The sequence below is a fragment of the Lissotriton helveticus genome, chromosome 1_2 (genome assembly GCF_964261635.1).
Source record: "Lissotriton helveticus chromosome 1_2, aLisHel1.1, whole genome shotgun sequence".
Classification (NCBI taxonomy): Eukaryota; Metazoa; Chordata; class Amphibia; order Caudata; family Salamandridae; genus Lissotriton; species Lissotriton helveticus.
In genome coordinates this window covers 92,610,186-92,627,983 of record NC_136058.1, presented here as the reverse complement: position 1 = coordinate 92,627,983, position 17,798 = coordinate 92,610,186, and positions in this window count along the sequence as shown.

Here is a 17,798-nt window from a genome sequence, read left to right as displayed (position 1 = left end):
TTACTGCACATAAACAATCGCCCCTGCAGCGCAGGCACTCTTGCAACATGCTGGTAGGACGCCTGTGCTGGGGCTCAGGAGATTTTCATGCGCTAGCGCTACGGGAAACACTGGGGTGTCCTGTGTTCTTGTGAACACAGCGCATCCCTCTGTTTTAAAAATGTCGGGGTGCGCCGTTGCCCAATTTGCCCTAGCACCGCGCTTCGACATTTTTTTGTAAATATGCTCCCATATGAATAATAAGACTTAATGTTCACACAAAGATAAATACAGCCTTGGTATGAACTTTAACATTGTGGTAGTGCATTTCTGAGTCTGGTTTAAACGTATACATTTATTTAAGTTGAACTAAAACCATACGCTGCATGTTTACTTTAAAAAATAGTTGCATGGATGCTTTTTGCAGAAAGGTGACTTTTATTTTCTATATTGAAATGGAATTTCAGTCTGTTCATTCAGATATGCTAGATGTGCTTAGATATGTTCTGAAAAAGACTGCTACTAAATATTTACTGGCTGCATACGCTTTGAACTATGGGCATGCAAAGAGGCCAAACATTTTTTCTTGCAAAAAGCCCAAGTTAGACTTTGGGTTTTATATCTAATTTTCTTTTGCACGCAGCTGTAATTTGAAATCCTTGTGAGTCTTGAGTAACTTGCAAGAAAAAACAAGGAAATATATCCACATGCATACAAAATGCTTGTGACTTCCTGAGGTGACACGAGGGTCACAGTACCCAAAAAAAAGATACTTTTCCAGAGGAAAAGTGGGACAACTCTGGAAACAAAAGGATGGCCAATAAAGGGGAAATAGGAAAAATTGTGAATATGTGATAAACACTTCACACACACCCCTTTCTTAAACTCCTAACCCTCACCAAAGGTCAAAAGATGCGGAAGGGTGGCCCTCAATGTTTTCCTCACAGGTTGTCCAGGGAAAATGCAAACTGTCCTGCTGAGCTCCTTGGCAGGTTTTTTTTTAGTGCTGATGGTGTCTTTAAAGGACTTATACTTTTTGAAGGAGGGAGAGTTTGTCATCACAGACTCTGACCTATTTACAATGATTTGTAAAACAGAGATTTGTGTCTCCAGCAAACCTGTTTTGGGGCTAAAGCAGGACTGTTCCTATTACACGTTCTGGGAGGTTGGGACTCTTCTGAAATATAATCAGTGACCCCAACAAGGATATAAATACTCTCACGTCATACATCTGACCGTGACCTAGACAAAACGTTTTTAGTGAGGGGAAGGAGTAAGGAGCAATTGTCTACCCTGGCCCAGGTGACACAAAGGGAAGCCTCACAGCACAATTTTGTTCTTGGCCAAGTCTCATCCTTCAAATGGTCAGAAATATATTCACAACAAAAGTAGGAGTAAGTCAGGTTCCAGAGTGGGAATATGAAGGGAAGAATGTATGTAAAAATATTAACCATAAAAATATTGATTGATAACTCTAAAATATTGACTTAGCCCATGTCATCAAAGTAAGTATAGATACGATTTTCAGAGACCTTCTGATGCAACCAACACACATGCTCCTTAACCCTTTAAAGTCATCTCACTGCAACAGTCCTCTTTCCAGGTCCCACTAGACACCAGACCCCTCATCCCCTTAGGGCAGTTTATTCACCACCTTCTTGCTCCTAGAGATACCCATGAAAATGTATGAAAAATGAATTATTTGCAGCTACATTCATTTGTCAGATGAGTCTGTAACATGATTGAGAATATCTAAAAATGTAATCAAAACATATTTTCAGAATATTTTATACATATGTGTTAGAATATGTAATGCATGCTGAACATGAGGATATTTGTGTTAATATATCCTGGCATTGCTGAGTAAGATGTATTTGGGATTAATGATTCACATTAATTTCATTGAGCCTGAGACTAAAGAGATTGTTTGAAATGAAACTCAATTTCTAATTTAATTTAGAGCTGCAGCTTTGATTAAATTCCGACAGTACCAAGAGACCTGTGTTTCATTGCTCATTCCTTGGCATAGTGGGGGTTAGAAATGAAGCAATGTAAACACAGATAGGCAAATGAGGAGCAATGGCAGATGAAAGCAGGGTTGAGACATTCTTTCTTTCCCAGAAACTGTTTACTTTAATTAAGACAAAAGGTTTTTGGTTTCCATCATTGGAAAAGGCATTTTCTGTGCTCTTTGAACAAGTCACACTAAACCTGAATGTAGTTTCGGTGTAGAATCTGCCTCGATTGAGTGTGTTGTCTTTGCCAATGAACAAAGATCTGAAAGCCTCTGCTTATAAATGCTTCTGAACCTCCTCTGATAGTGTGAGCGGAAAATATATTTATTACCTTTTCGAATGCTCCATAAAGAAAAACTTACGCAGTGCCTACCTCTGATACTGTGAGCGGAAAATAGATTTATTTTTAGAATTACCTTTTCGAATGCTCCATAAAGAAAAACATACCCAGTGCTTTAAACCTGCAAAATCAATTTCTGTTTAAAATGCCTGTGTAGTGAAGCCATAACATAGTTGATTCTATTTAAGTAAATGTAGGAAGTACATGAGAGAAAATTGATATTATTTGAAACCAAACACAGACGGGAACATATAAGTGCTCTTTATTAATTAAAACTATATCTACAATGTAAATGAAAGTCAGAGAGCCAATTATAGCTTATGCATATATAGATTAGGATGCAACACGTGGCAACAATTAAAGCCTGCACTATAAAAATACATCTATCTTCAGCAAGAGATCTCATGACTGAGATTGCCCTTTGTGGTATTTAATATAAACCTACCTATTGATTTATGAATTTTCGAGTTGTAGATTCGTGTATGGATTAATTAGACATGTGAGTGTTTGAAAAGCTGTTAATTTATATTGGGACTAAACGATAACAAATGCTGAAAAACCAGTGACCGTGAACTATGTACATGTGAGCTTTAAACTGCACTGCCACCAGTGGATATGTAAGAGAATGCAGTCTGCCATCCCATCATGTTCATGATCCTTCTAGAACGTCCCTTTATATTCATTTTAGGTAGGCTGGTAAAATGAAGTATTTTTATGAATGTTTATTAAATGTTTTGTTTTATTATACCTATCAATGCTTGCTTGTCCCTACATTACTGGTGTTAATACTATTTTATTCAGATGGTATAACTCTACAAAGGGTTGCCAAGTTTTGGATTTCTGAGTATTGCTGTATTGCACCTATTTCTTTATGTTACAAATGGAGGCATGTCAGAAATGTTTGAATGTAATATTAAACTGTTGTATTGCATGCACTCAGGTATACATACATAGAAAGTTACACGCGGCATAGATTGTTTTACATGGAAAAGGCTCATGTTCACTTATTCAAGGACTACCTGAGAAAGTGAGAAACCCAGTAGGTGAGCTAGCAACGGGCACCAACCCTGGATTGCTTTGGCAGTCCCGGAGCGGGCCTTATGTTTACCTAAAGATCTTTTTATGCTTTCCTTTAACATATTAAACAATTCACAATGAGGTGCTGAGACGCTCAGGCTTTATCCTTGCACTCATGCACATCAGCTGACTGCAGGGAATGGCCCTGCACCAAGGCTGAACATTGTAGCTTGTAGCAGACCCTCTCTGCACTGTAAATCAATCTACCTGTGAGCGTGAAGCTAGGCCTGCCAGGAGGCTTTGTTTAAAATTAAGGGCACAACCGCAGGCCTGGGAGCTAGCCTGGATTTGACAAGAAACAGGTAAGTTAAAGAAGCATTGGTAATGCATTAGTTTCACCAATGTAATGAATTAAGAGCTGTGTTCATCAATCATCGTCCTGGAGAAGGAAAGAGCTCCCCGACAGATAATACAGGAGTGGAGAGGATGTGGCTTAGTGGCCAGAGCTGCTGACTCAAGAGCTGGGAATCCCGGTTCGAGATTGGCCAGGGCCATGCAACATCCTATAATTCCATGCAAATCACTTAATCTCTCAGAGTGATAAATTGTTATATCAATATGCTGCAAGAGTAAAAGGCAAAACCTTATTAAAATGTAGTTCCACCAAAGCGGATGTTAACAGTATTTTGGCAGCGGAAAACTGATAAGAGAAACAGAGGAGGAACAATTAATGGTAAATGCAGGGAAATATGTAGCTACAGCAAATAGAAATGGAGGATAGGTAAGTGGCACACACAGAAACTAATGCGAAGCCAGGAAAGAGAGGAGACCCTTTTAAGTTTATATTAAAAACAATAGATTTCTCAAGTACAGCACAGGTGCTGTGAAGAGGAAACCTGAAAAGACAGAGTGGACTGGAGATTGTTAAGAATCTTAGCCACTGGGGGCTGTGTTTACCTACCATCAGTTAACAGCTCGACATAGCATGGTTTGAGGCAGCCCCTGCTAACAAATCTGGCAAAAATGCCATAATTTATAGAAATCACTGCCTGCCCATGCATTTCGCCAGGGTCTGCTTTTTGTCAGAGCTTGGGCATACATTTCATGAGGGCCCAGATATCAATTTGTGAAACGAGCCTGATACAATATACTGGTGTCAAGGTCCTCCCTCATATGTGCCAGGTTGTCACACAAAAGCCCTAGATCTGGAGGAAAACTAATATGTTGCTGTAGCCGGGTCTGGTGGCTTAGTAGACTAATGTCCTCACTGTAGGGCCGGGGTTTGACCTCATGGTCACAGGTTCTCATCCTGGCGTGTCCAATCAGCCTTTCATCCCTCTGAGGTTATAAATTAGTATCATTGAGTTGGGTAACAATAATTATCTGTCATTCACCCCCTAAAAGCTCACGAGTGAATGTGCACCTTTCAAATACACATTATGTTGTAATCCGAATGTAGGTAATAGACTGGTGGAAGACTTGTCTGCAGGCTGCCATGAGCAATGCATAATGAAAAACAACTTTACAAACTATCACAAATGACAAGGTAGGAATTACAAGATATTTTTTTTATCCTAGTGTGCATAGGTTGCTTGGCTGAGAACTGCAATAAGGAAAACAAGCACTGTCAAAATCAAAAAGTCTTGTGTGCAAGAGCTATTGGCTTTGTCAATATATTTTAGCCATGTTCTACACCAGAGTGGCTGCTGTTCAGCATGGCTAAAAGTTAGTGGCATAGAGGAGAGTGGCATTGAGTGGAATGGAGGAGAGTAGAATGGTGTAGAGTGGAGAGGAGTAGAGTGTAATCGAGTGGTGTAGAGTGGAGTGGAGTGTCATAGAGTGGCATAATGTGCCATAGAGTGTTGCAGAGTGGAGCATTGTAGAGTGGAGTATTGTGGGTTGTCGTGGAGTGTCATGGAGTAAATTAGAATGGAGTAGAGTGTAGTGGAATGCTGTAGAGTAGAGTGATGTACAGTGGCCTAGAGTGAAGGGGCGTAGAGTGGAGAGGCGTAGAGTAGAGGAACTTAGAGTTTTGTAGACTGCTGTTGCATAGAGTGGAATAGTGTGTTGTAGAGTGGAGGGGTAGAGTTGAGGGGCATAGAGTGGCGGTTCATAGAGTGGAGTAGAGTGTCATAGAGTGGAGTGCCATAGAGTAGAGTGTTGTAGAGTGGAATAGAGTGGAGTGGCATAGAGTGGAGTCATGTGGCAAGAGTGAAGTGTTGTAGAGTAAACTGTCATAGAGTGGAGTGTCATATACTAAAGTGTCATAGAGTGGTGTTGAGCTTCATGGGGTGGAGTAGAGTGGAGTAGACTGGCATGGAGTGGAGGGGCAAAGAGTGGAGTAGAGTGTCATAGAGTAGGTTGCCCTAGAGTGTAGTGTAGTTTAGTAGAGTGTCATAGATTGCAGTGCCATAGATTGGTGTGGCGTAGAGTGACAAAGAGTGGAGTAGAGTGTCATAAATTGGAGTGACGTAGAGTGGAGAAGAGTGTCATAGAGTGGAGTGCCATAGAGTAGAGTGTTGTAGAGTGGAATAGAGTGGAGTGGCATAGAGTGGAGTCATGTGGCAAGAGTGAAGTGTTGTAGAGTAAACTGTCATAGAGTGGAGTGTCATATACTAAAGTGTCATAGGGTGGTGTTGAGCTTCATGGGGTGGAGTAGAGTGGAGTAGACTGGCATGGAGTGGAGGGGCAAAGAGTGGAGTAGAGTGTCATAGAGTAGGTTGCCCTAGAGTGTAGTGTAGTTTAGTAGAGTGTCATAGATTGCAGTGCCATAGATTGGTGTGGCGTAGAGTGACAAAGAGTGGAGTAGAGTGTCATAAATTGGAGTGACGTAGAGTGGAGAAGAGTGTCATAGAGTGGAGTGACGTACAGTGGAAGGGCGTAGAATGGAGGGATGTAGAGTAGAGCAAAGTATCATAGAGTGGAGTAAAGTGTCATAGAGTGGAGTGCCATGGGGTGTAGTGGAGTGCTGCAGAGTGGCATATCATCGAGTGGAGTAAAGTGAAATAGAATGGAGTGGTGTAGAGGGAAGTAAAGTGGTGTAGAGTGTTGTAGAGTGACATAAAGTGTTGTAGATTGGATTGCTGTAGGATTGAGTGGTGTAGAGTGGACTAAAGAGGCCTCGAGTGAAGCGGTGTAGAGTGTTGTAGGGTGGGGTATGGGGGAGTTGAGTAGGGTGTCACAGAGTGAAATGGAGTAGAGTGTCATGGAGTGAAGTATTGTGGAATGAAGTGATGTCGAGTGAAGTGGAGGGGACTGCCATGAAGTGTCATTGAGTGGCCTAGAGTGAAGTGGCTTAGAGTGAAGTGGTGTAGAGTGGAGTAGAGTATTGTAGAGTAGAGAGGTGTGGAGTGGAGTTGAGGGGAATTGGGTGGAGTAGAATGGAGTGGCATAGAGTGGAGTGGCATAGAGTGAAGTGGCGTAGAGTGGAGTAGTGTGGTGTGGAGTGGAGTAAATGGGGGCGTAGAGAAGAGTGGTGTAGAAGGGAGTAGAGTGGAGTAGAGAGACGTGGAGTGGCGGATAGCAACGTAGAGTGGAGTAGAGTTGAATAGAGTGACCTAAAGTGAAGTGGCTTAGAGTGGTGTAGAGTGAAGTGGCATGGATTGGAGTAGGGTAGAATGGGGTAGAATATCATAGAGTGGTGTGGAGTGGGGGGAATGGAGAGGAGTAGAAAGGAGTGGCGGAGAGTAGAGTAGTGTAGTGTGGTGTGGAGTAAAGTAGAGTAGCATAGAGTGGAGTAAAGTGGAGTGGCGTAGAATGTAGTAAAGTGGAGTAGAGAGGTGTAGAGTGAGGGATAGAAGCATAGAGTTGAGTAGAGTTGAATTGAGTGTCGTGGAGCACAGTTTCGTAGAATGCAGAGTACGGTAGAGTGTTGTGGAGTGGCACAGAGTGGAGTGGAGTGGTATAGTGTAGGGGGGATTAGAGTTTCATTGACTGTCATGCAATAGAAGGTGTGGCCGTGCTCTACCATTACAGAAGACACATATTCAAACAAAAAAATACAGCATACAAACGATAATATGGGGAAATTACATCACCTAATGTATTGATTTGTTTTGATAGTATTTGTTTCCACCATACTTCAGAATTGCAAAAAAGTGCTTCATTAGTGCTTTCATAATTCTGATCTATTCTGAAATATTTGCACAGTTAATATACAGACATATACATCTTCACTGAATTCCTAGGGAAAGGTTCAGAAAGTCCTCAAGTAGTCTTTGAAAACCACACAGCTGCGCAGTCTGGTAGGCTTCGACCTAAAAAAGGAGCTACCACTTATTTAAAGAGCCTGCTAAATAGCACAAGAACAGTGCTGTCAGGAAGTTGGTTGCAATATCATGTCGGAAATACCGTGCTAGGCAAGGTAAATGGTGATTATGCCCTATTGGTGAGTGTTTGCACTGGGTGTTTTTGACGGCTCTTTTCAGGACCCTATAACAAATATGTGTGGTTGGCGTTCATGGTCTTCCACATGCCAAAAAAGCACTTGGGGCCATATTATCAAGAACGGAGATAACATTATCGCAGGTTTAGCGACAGGAAACTGCCGCTAAAGCGGCGATAAGGGGCTTGATAATATGCCCTTGTGAATTCCCATAGCGGCCCTGGTTCACACCAGAACCTGGGCTGGTATGGGAATTCACAAGGGCATATTATCAAGCCCCTTATCACCGCTTTAGCTGCAGTTTCCTGCCGCTAAAGCTGCAATAATGTTATCTCCGTTCTTGATAATAGGCCTCCTACTGTGGCTGCCTTCAAGAATGAGGTCTGTCCTCCATGCTTGAGATTATTTACTTTCTTGGTATGAACATCATGAGCTTGCCCATGCTAGAACTATTCACAACTTTATGTCACCCCCAGATCCGCTTTTAAAAGTTCCAAAGCTGTGGACAACCAGAGCACCCCATGAATATTTTTGTCCTCTGGCATTGCAACCTGCCTCCGCTAGTGGAGAAACTGCTTCTCTTTTTACAACCACAGTGCCAAGTACATGTTAAATGGAAAGTCCCTCTGTCCAGTGATGAGGTGGGGGCTGGGTTAAATTGGTATACCCGAAGAGACCTTCCTGACCACATACCCATACTCGAGTGAAAGACCCCTGAGAGACCGCCAGCCTCTCTCCATCCTTTCTGACCACTGTGTCCTGTGTCACTGGCATTCAATGTGCATCCGAAGGATCTTGCAGCCTATCAGTTCCAACAAAAAATCATTGAACCCACCCATGTAAAAGGGCACTTATTGGACCCCTTCTTTTCCAACCTTGAGGATCCAACAGATGGCAAACCTATCCCTGTCCCATGGTCGGATCACTCTCATCCTTTTCCTTTGGTCGCCTCCGGTGATAGGTTCATATATGAAGTTAATTTGTACAAGCTCTCGTCCTTGGTCCAAATTGTCCATTGATCAATGGATTGTAGAGCTAGAAAAAACTAAGCCAGCCCTGACCTCTGATGTTGTTACCGCTAATGATAACTTCAATAAGTGGACTCGAGATTTCCTAGATCGGCTGCTCCCTGAAAAATGTACGCAAATCAAAACAGGAAGCAACAGACAGGCATGGTTCTCCCCAAAACTTCAGGCCTTAAAGCAGACCTGTAAGAAGCTTGAGAGAACATGGAGGAAGGACTTCTCTGGAGATAAGAAGTCAAAATACAGAGAGGTGCAAAAAGTATATAAAGCAGAAATCAAACCAGCTAAGGTAGCCTACTATGAAGGCGACCGGAGGCACCGCTGTGGTCATTTATTTGGACCTCAGCGCTGCCTTCGACACGGTCAACCACCTTACCTTTGTAAACAGACTCAGGAAACGGGGGATAACTGGAGTCGCTCTTGACTGGTTACAATCCTTCCTGAGTAATAGATCTTTCCAGGTTTTTGACAATGAGGAGATCTCCAAACAGATGCCCCTATGTTATGGAGTACCTCAAGGATCATCCATGAGCTCCACCTTGTTTAATGCTTACATGTGTTCGTTAGCAGAGTCAGTGTCACCCTTTGGCGTACACAAAGTGACCTATGCTGACGACACACAACTGGTGATGGGGCTTAATAAAGCTGACAACTCCCCATCCAGCCTTTGCCGCTGTCTGGAGGAAATGGCTAAATGGATGAATGACTCCTTTCTGAAATTGAATGGGAATAAAAGTGAGTTAATGATTTTAGGTAATCGATCGCCTCTTGATCTCAACCTAATATGGCCGACCTCCTTGGTCCCTGTCCCCACCCCCAAGACTCAGTTAAAAAGCTGCGTGCTATGGTATCCTGAAATTGTTGCGAAAGATCCTTCCCTGCCTTTCTTTTCAAGCAAGAAAAACCATAGTTCAGGCGTTGATTTTGTCACGTCTGGACTATGGGAACGCCCTTTATTTGGGTGCTCCCACCTCGACCTTATCCAAACTCCAGACCATCCAAAATTGGGCAGCTAGAATGCTTCTGAGTATCCCTAAATTCTAATCAGCAAAATCCGCACTGGCTTCCTGTCAGGGAGAGTCAAATTCAAAGCGATGTGTATAGTCCGCAAGTCTTTAGCAGGAAAGTGCCCCGCCATCAACCATTCCATCATTCAGCCCTATCGGGCTAAAAGGTGCCTCCGTTCAGATGATATGAATCTTGTCATTGTACCCAAGATCAGGAAAACCCGTAGTGGAGGCCGGCGTTTTGCACTTAATGCCGCCAGGCTTTGGAATACCCTTCCATTGTAACTTCGAAAGGAACCCAATCATTTTGCTTTCCATAGCCATGCGCTATATAAATGTTTGTTTCATTTCATTTCATTTCATCCATTCACTAAACTTACTTGAAACTCCTTTTCAGAGTGAAATGTGTTGCTGCAGTGGCGCCGCCGCACGAGCTAAATACCTTTGTGTGTCTCCTAGCCTTCACTGTTTGGCAAGATGCAAACCGTTCATATTTGCAGATAGTGATTTGTGCTAAAATCATACCCCTCCTTGAGGCATTTGTAACAAGGAGAAATGTTTTCGCTTCTCTTCGGTTTTCCTCTGTGGCATGCGTGCTACATTGCACATCACAATTATGAAGCAGGAAGTATCATCTGGGCCAACATTTTTGCAAGGTGCTGGAGAAATATCCAGTGGATAAATAAAGATATATGTAGAAATCACTTTCAAGTTGCATTTGTGTGATGCAGATTTTCTATATGTTGGACATACCTGATAAGTAAATGTTACATATTTGAGTACTTTAATAAGTCTATAATTATCGTATATGTCCTGGTGTACTTCTGGGGTGCTTTTTAAATCAAGAAGCTACATTTTGCTCCAAACATAGGAGTCATTCTACACGAAAAAAAATGTCGAACTTTTCAAAAATGCATTGCCTCAATCGCTGTAGCTGTGTTAAAACTATAACATATTGTAAAGCTTCTCGAGTAAATCTGCTGTAGGTGCAGAACATTTTCATTTAACAATATTGTCCAGCCAAAGGTCAAAAGAACATCTAGCGTTGCGAAAACCTTTTGAAACGGCGTACAGTGAACAACAGGAAGGCATAAAAGATAAGAAAATATCGCCATCCTGTGAGACATCACGAACAATTCTGCGTATTTTCAGCTACGGGTCGGCTACTTGTATACTGGCCAACACCGCATTTCTTCCAGCAGCACATGCATACACAGGATAAACTGTACTCTGTTCCAGTGCTTAATCTGTAAAAATATAAGTGTCATGGCCGTCTTCAGGAGGCCAGTGCAGCTTGCACCACCCATTGCCCCTACCTGTACAACCAGTGCCTGTAACAACAGAACTGCTAGCCATCACACTACTTCAGGTGTGGCAATTCAGACTATTTCAGGTCCCCAAAGCTGCAAGAACAGCTTGGGTGGCATGAATTAGTCGTGTTTAGTGTATGTTGGACTAATAAACAACTGTTGTTGTGTATCTCCAAATTACACAAACAGCATGGTGTCTTTCATAAGTGCTGGTGTTGATATTTAAGTGCCGGTACTGAGCACCGGAAACCACTGTCTCAAATTAAGCATTGCACTGTTCATTCTTGTTAGCGCTGTTTAGTACCATTCTTGCTCGTCATTTGGGCCCATTTTGTCTGCAGGGGTCTCTTGGAGGCGAATACCCCCTCAGATCTGTAATAGGTGAGGGCATAATCATGGACCTTATACAGCACCGATTTGTGTAGTAGTGAGTAGGCAAATCTTTATTTGGTTAAGTTCATAACCATGAAAGAACATAACATCATAATACATACAAATCAAGCATAAAATCAGCATACACACAATGTACATGCAAGTTAAACATAAAATGATACAATCAGCTAATATAAAACCGCCCAAAAAAACAGCCCCTTTATAAACGCCCTCCCATATCAGCAGCAGTCTTAATCAGGCATAGAATGCCTCGAACTCAGTGCAACTCTTAAAAAGCAATATACTGTGATTATAATATGTGCATTGTGTGTAGGTGAAGGAAAATGTGGGCAGGTTAAACTTGCATAAAATTCAACGATTTCAGTAGAGGCATAGTAAATATTCTCCAAGGTGAGCTAAAATATCTACAAACATCTTAACATGTAGGGTGTCCTGCAAAGACACATTGTTGCAGCCGCAAGGACCCAAAATACCAGTGGGCTCCAACCACTTGTGGAAGCCAGAAGGTCATGCAACATATTAAATCTGAATCTGGTCAGCAAAAATCTGTGTCAATCACTAGTAACAATACATAGGTACGGTTGAATGGTCTGGACTGTTTTTAAAAGCATATGCCCCCAAACCATGAGTTTCAACAGTTCTGTCTGCTCTCTTTGTAGTAATTTGCGTTACAAAAACTGGTCACTCACCCACTTCTGCTCTGAGATGCGCAGGTACTGGGGGTTATGAAATAAGTCCTGCTTACCAAGGCTGTCAAAGGCAGCCTTAACATATGCAATCCACGGTATCTTGTCTGCATGGGCACGGGACAGTCAATCTGTGAGGATGAGCCTATTCATGCTGGGATTCATGTAGTAATAAACAGCTCATCATGACACTGAGGGCCTCATTTATGAGGTTTTGCCATATGGCAGCGCCGAAGGCCTTCCTGCTGTGCTACCCTACGGCAAAAGAAAATGGCAGGAATGAGCTGTATCTATCAGATATGGTGCATTCCTGGCCTTAGCCCCTGGCCTGGCACACAATGGGTTGCCCAGTGCCAACACAGACACCTTTGCACCATGGATGCAAGGGTGCCAGCGTTGCAGGGATGATTATTTTTGTGCCGGGAGGGAAACCTTCCTGCACAAAAACAATCAAAAGGCTTTTTCCTTTTTCTAAGAATGAAAAACGAGGTGAAATAGATATTTTTCCTCTTAGTGCCTCACTTACGCCTCCCCTAGAGAGGAGTTAGTTTTTTGGTGCTGCCTCAGATTTACGATTTCTCGTAAATCTGGGGCAGGGTCAAAAAGTCATGGATGTTGCTGGGAACGCCCCCAGCAACACACATTGCACGCCCCTTTAACGCAGAAAACTGCATTAAAGGGAACGATATTTACAAGGCAGCATTACGCCCCAAAAAAGTAGATAATTGACCGCAGTGTCACAAAATGTGACGTTCGACGGCGGAAGAGGCCCTGAGTACCTAGGAGTTACAAGATGTCCATTTCTCACAACCAATTACCACTCCACAGAATATGACAGAACTACCTTAGTCCAATACCTTCACATTTATTGTCTAGCAAGTAGACTCAAATAAAATAATCATGTCTTCTTGTTAGTTAACAGTGATAGGTATTGTCTAGATATACCTAATATAATTAGGGAAAAGCTTACATTTATTTCTTTGTTTAGTGTGTCACTTATTTTGCAGCATACTGCATTCCAGTAGTTCTTTAGAGCCATGCAGTTTCTTAACATATGTATGTTATTCACATTTCGTTGTTCAGATTTGGGATATATTGCTGTATTATGCATTCTCAGTTTTGCCATTTTTGCTGGCTTTCAGTGTTCACTGTGGAGGGGAAAACATCATTTTGCCTAATATGGACAGCTTTCACAGTTCTATGTATAGGATCTATAGGTACTTGCTATATATTTTCTGTTTTGGCGAGGCCCAGAATCGATGCACTGTATCCCATGGCGGCGTCGGTATAGATTCAGAAATTCTTTAGAGCAGATTATTCCATCTGGCTGCTTTCTTAGCTTCTTTACTGAAAGTGGTGACCAGATGTTCCAGATAATGGCTGAATAGCTACCCTTAAGTGTCTCCAGCTTCACTGCCCAATCTACGCAGACAGTTGTATACATGTAGATAGGCTATACACAGTCTGTGACTTAATTTGTCCCCTTAGTGTATCACACTGTGATTCAATAGATCTCCCCAGATTTCAAGGCCTCTTTTTTTCACAGGGGCACTTAAAACATTTTGGTGTACGTAGTGAGACTCAAATGCTTTGAATATCGCTGTAATATACAATTTGTTCTGTCCACCTGTTGTTTATCTTAATTTCATTGATTTATTTATTTGAAAGGTTTTATATAGCGTTGGCTAGACCCGGAGGTATCAGAGTGCTTTACATGAGTATCAGACCATAGATACAGGTTACATTGTTACAAAGGTTACACAGTTATTAGAGCATAGCTACATAGTTACATGTTAGGTCGAAACAAGCAATAAACAATATGCGTAAGGGAAAAAGCAGGCAAGGGGAGAGATTCATTGGAGAGGGGATAGGAGCAGGGGAAGTAGACAGCGAATGAAGGAGGGAAAGAGGAGGGGGAGGGTGAGAGACACAGCATGAACGAAGAGGGTAGGGTGACGGGGCACAAACTCTCGGCGTCCGAAATCCAGTAAGCTGTGATCCCAGGGGAAGTGGTATCATTCCCCCAACTCCGTTGCAAGAAGGTCCCTTTATGCAATGGACTCTCTCAGAGGGGTCTCTGAGACTCCAAAGCCTACCTACTGGATCCTTCCCCAAAAACGGGAGAGGGAGTGCTTTGTCAAAGGGCGCCATACCACACCTCAGCTCTGTGTGGCTCCCTTGGCTCTGTGGACTCTCTCAGAGGGATCACTGAGACTCCAGAGTATAAGTAATTGGATCTTTCCCCAACAAGGGCCGAAGGAGTGCTTAGTTGAAGGGCACAAGGGACAGGGGGCTAGGCGGCGTAGCAGGCAAGGAGAGAGATTAAGGGGAGGGGGTTAGGGGCAGAGGAAGTAGACAAAGAATGAAAGAGAGTAAACGGTAGGGGAGGGTTTATTTTATTTCTTTATTTTATTTTAAAGGTTTTATATAGCGCTCCCTAGACCCGGAGGTATCAGGGCGCTTTACATGAGTATCAGACCATAGTTGCAGGTTACATCGTTACAAAGGTTACACAGTTATTAGAGTTTGGCAAACATAGTTACATGTAAGGTCGAGACAAACAAAAATGGCATATACATAAGGGAAAAAGCAGGCAAGGGGAGAGATTCAGGGGAGGGGGTAGGAGCAGGAGAAGCAGACAGAGAATGGAGGCGGGAAAGAGGAGGGGAGGGTGAGAGACACAGCATGGAAAGAGGAGGGGGAGGGTGACGGGGACACAAACCAGTAGACGAGTCAAAGCTGCATCCAAAGTCCAGTAAACTGTGATCCCAGGGGAAGTGGTATAATTTCCCCATCTCTGTTGCGAGAGGCTCCCTATACGCAGTGGATTCTATCAGAGGGGTCTCTGAGACTCCAAGGCCTAATTACTGGATCCTTCCCCAAAAGGGGAGAGGGAATGCTTTTGCAAGGGGTGCCATACCATGCCTCAGTTGTGCATTTTTTTTTATTTGAAAGGTTTTATATAGCGCTGGCTAGGCCCGGAGGTATCAGAGCGCTTTACATGAGTATCAGACCATAGATACAGGTTACATCGTTACAAAGGTTACACAGTTATTAGAGCATAGCTACATAGTTACATGTTAGGTCGAGACAAGCAATAAGGACAATATGCGTAAGGGAAAAAGCAGGCAAGGGGAGAGATTCATTGGAGAGGGGGTAGGAGCAGGGGAAGTAGACTGCGAATGAAGGAGGGAAAGAGGAGAGGGAGGGTGAGAGACCCAGCATGAACAAAGAGGGGTAGGGTGACGGGGGCACAAACCGGTAGACGAGTAATAGCTGCGTCCAAAGTCCAGTTAGCTGTGATCCCAGGGAAAGTGGTATCATTCCCCCAACTCTGTTGCGAGAGGCTTCCTTTACGCAATGGGCTCTCTCAGAGGGGTCTCTGAGACTCTAAGGCCTACCTACTGGATCCTTCCCCAAAAAGGGGAGAGGGAGTGCTTTGGCAAGGGGCGCCATACCATACCTCAACTGTGAGTGACTCCCTTGGCGCTGTGGACTCTCTCCGAGGGATCACTGAGACTCCAGAGTATAAGTAATTTGATCTTTCCCCAACAAGGGGAGAAGGAGTGCTTAGTTAAAGGGCACAAGGGACAGGGGGCTAGGCGGCGTAGCAGGCAAGGTGAGAGGTTAAGGGGAGGGAGGATAGGGACAGAGGAAGTAGACAAAGAATGAAAGAGGGAAAGCGGTAGGGGAGGGTGAGAGAGAGCATGAAAGGGGGGAGGGTGAAAGGAGCACAAACCGGTAAACGGGTAAAATCCTTGTACAAGGTACAGTAAGCTGTGATACCAGGGGAAGTGGTATCGTTCCCACATCTCTGCTGCATGGGGCTCCCTTTACGCAGTTGACTCTCTCAGAAGGGTCTCTGAGACTCCAAGGCCTACCTACTGGATCCTTCTCCAACAAGGGGAGAGGGAGTGCTTTGGTAAGGGGCGCATACTATGCCTCAGCTGTGCATGGCTCCCTTGACGCTCTGGACTGTCTCAGAGGGGTCACTGAGACTCTAGAGTAAGAATATTGGATCTTTCCCCAACAAGGGGAGAATGAGTACTTAGTCAAAGGACAACAAGGGATAGGGGGCTAGAAGGCGGGTCGGAACTGGCAGGTCAACAGGGGGGGAACATACGTCAAAATACAATTGCATTAATTACAGAAAAATAACACATTCAATACCAGGGTAAATTAACGATCTAGAAAAAGACAGGATCCACGAAAGGCAAGGGTCAGGGAGGACAAAGGGAGGGAGTCAGCAAGTTGAAGAGTCCCACAAGGAAGAAATACGGATAGCAGAAAAGGAAATGTATACGTTATAGAGTCACTCAGGAAAGAGATGCAAACAGGAAAGCCCAAAATCACATTCTGAGCTTTCCATCTAGGCAGGCATCCCTCCCACAAAGATCGCCGCGGAGGAGGAATCTGTCATTCCAACGAAGCGCACCTCCCCATCAGCAGTAAAAGCATCCGCAAAGCATTCACAGTGAGAGTCGCAAAACAGTTACCATCACATCACACGTAAAATACTCCAAGTTATTAAAGCACAGGCGCCATCTTGGGAACAGGCTCAGCACCCATGAGAAAAACTGGTGTTAGTGAGAATGGCCCAGCAACAGATCAATCCCAATAAACAACAGGCACCGAATCTGAAACACTTGTCCAGGTTACAAGACTCCATTGTGCAGGCCCGCAGGGGAAAGGTGAGGCACTCCTCATACCTCACAAATGGGCGCCATCTTAGGGTCAGGCCGCCCAAACAATGCTCGCTGGCAACGGCAAGATCACGACTGCATATCTGCGGCGGAACATCAACCACTCACCTTCGTTCTCAGCTGTAAGCATTCACCGATCTCATGCCCAGAACCGGCAGCTCCAGAAGAGGGGGTAGGCTCTCCTGTTCTGATCAAGCCGCAAGAAGAGAGTCACTTCTTAGACACAATGTAGCAAATACCATGTTTAATCTAGCCTTCATGAATAATTTTGGTGCCCAAAATTTAAACATAAATTTAACCTCACCAAAAGCTCCAAACTGGAACTAAGGGTTCAATGCAGCTGATCTCAAAAACCCCATATCTAGTCCTTATATTTATCAATTGGATTGCCCACTAATGTAATTGTAAGTCCTGTAATGGCAGGACCCCTCTCTTGAGTGATTTCCCTATCTTTTCCCAGGGCACCTAATGCCTCTAAGTAGCCCAAACCACTTCAAAGTACTCTTCATCAAACAGGACGTTATCTGGGGAGAACCATCATTTTCAACTGTTAATCCAACCATATATTGTTAACTCTAGATGTACCCAGCATTTAACTGATTGTTCCACTGTTTTATTGACTAGTGTGGGATTTTATGGCAAGACATGGAAGCTAACATTATGCAATCTCCTTTATTGCCACTAGTCACACCAGCCCCTTTAAAAAATTAGAACACAATTAAATTGCAACCCTATAAGATTCAGAACCCCACACCAGTTTCCTTCTTTTTTGCTGCTGCTCCCTGCAGAGAAGTACTGTTTGAATGAGAAGAATAGTCAGTTGTGATTACTGTGGTGTATGAGCACTATTCAACTCAATTCTATTCAGCAAGAAGTGTTTAGTTTCATATAAATATGTAGTTTAATATTACAATTCTTGTTGAGTTTTGCTATGGTTGA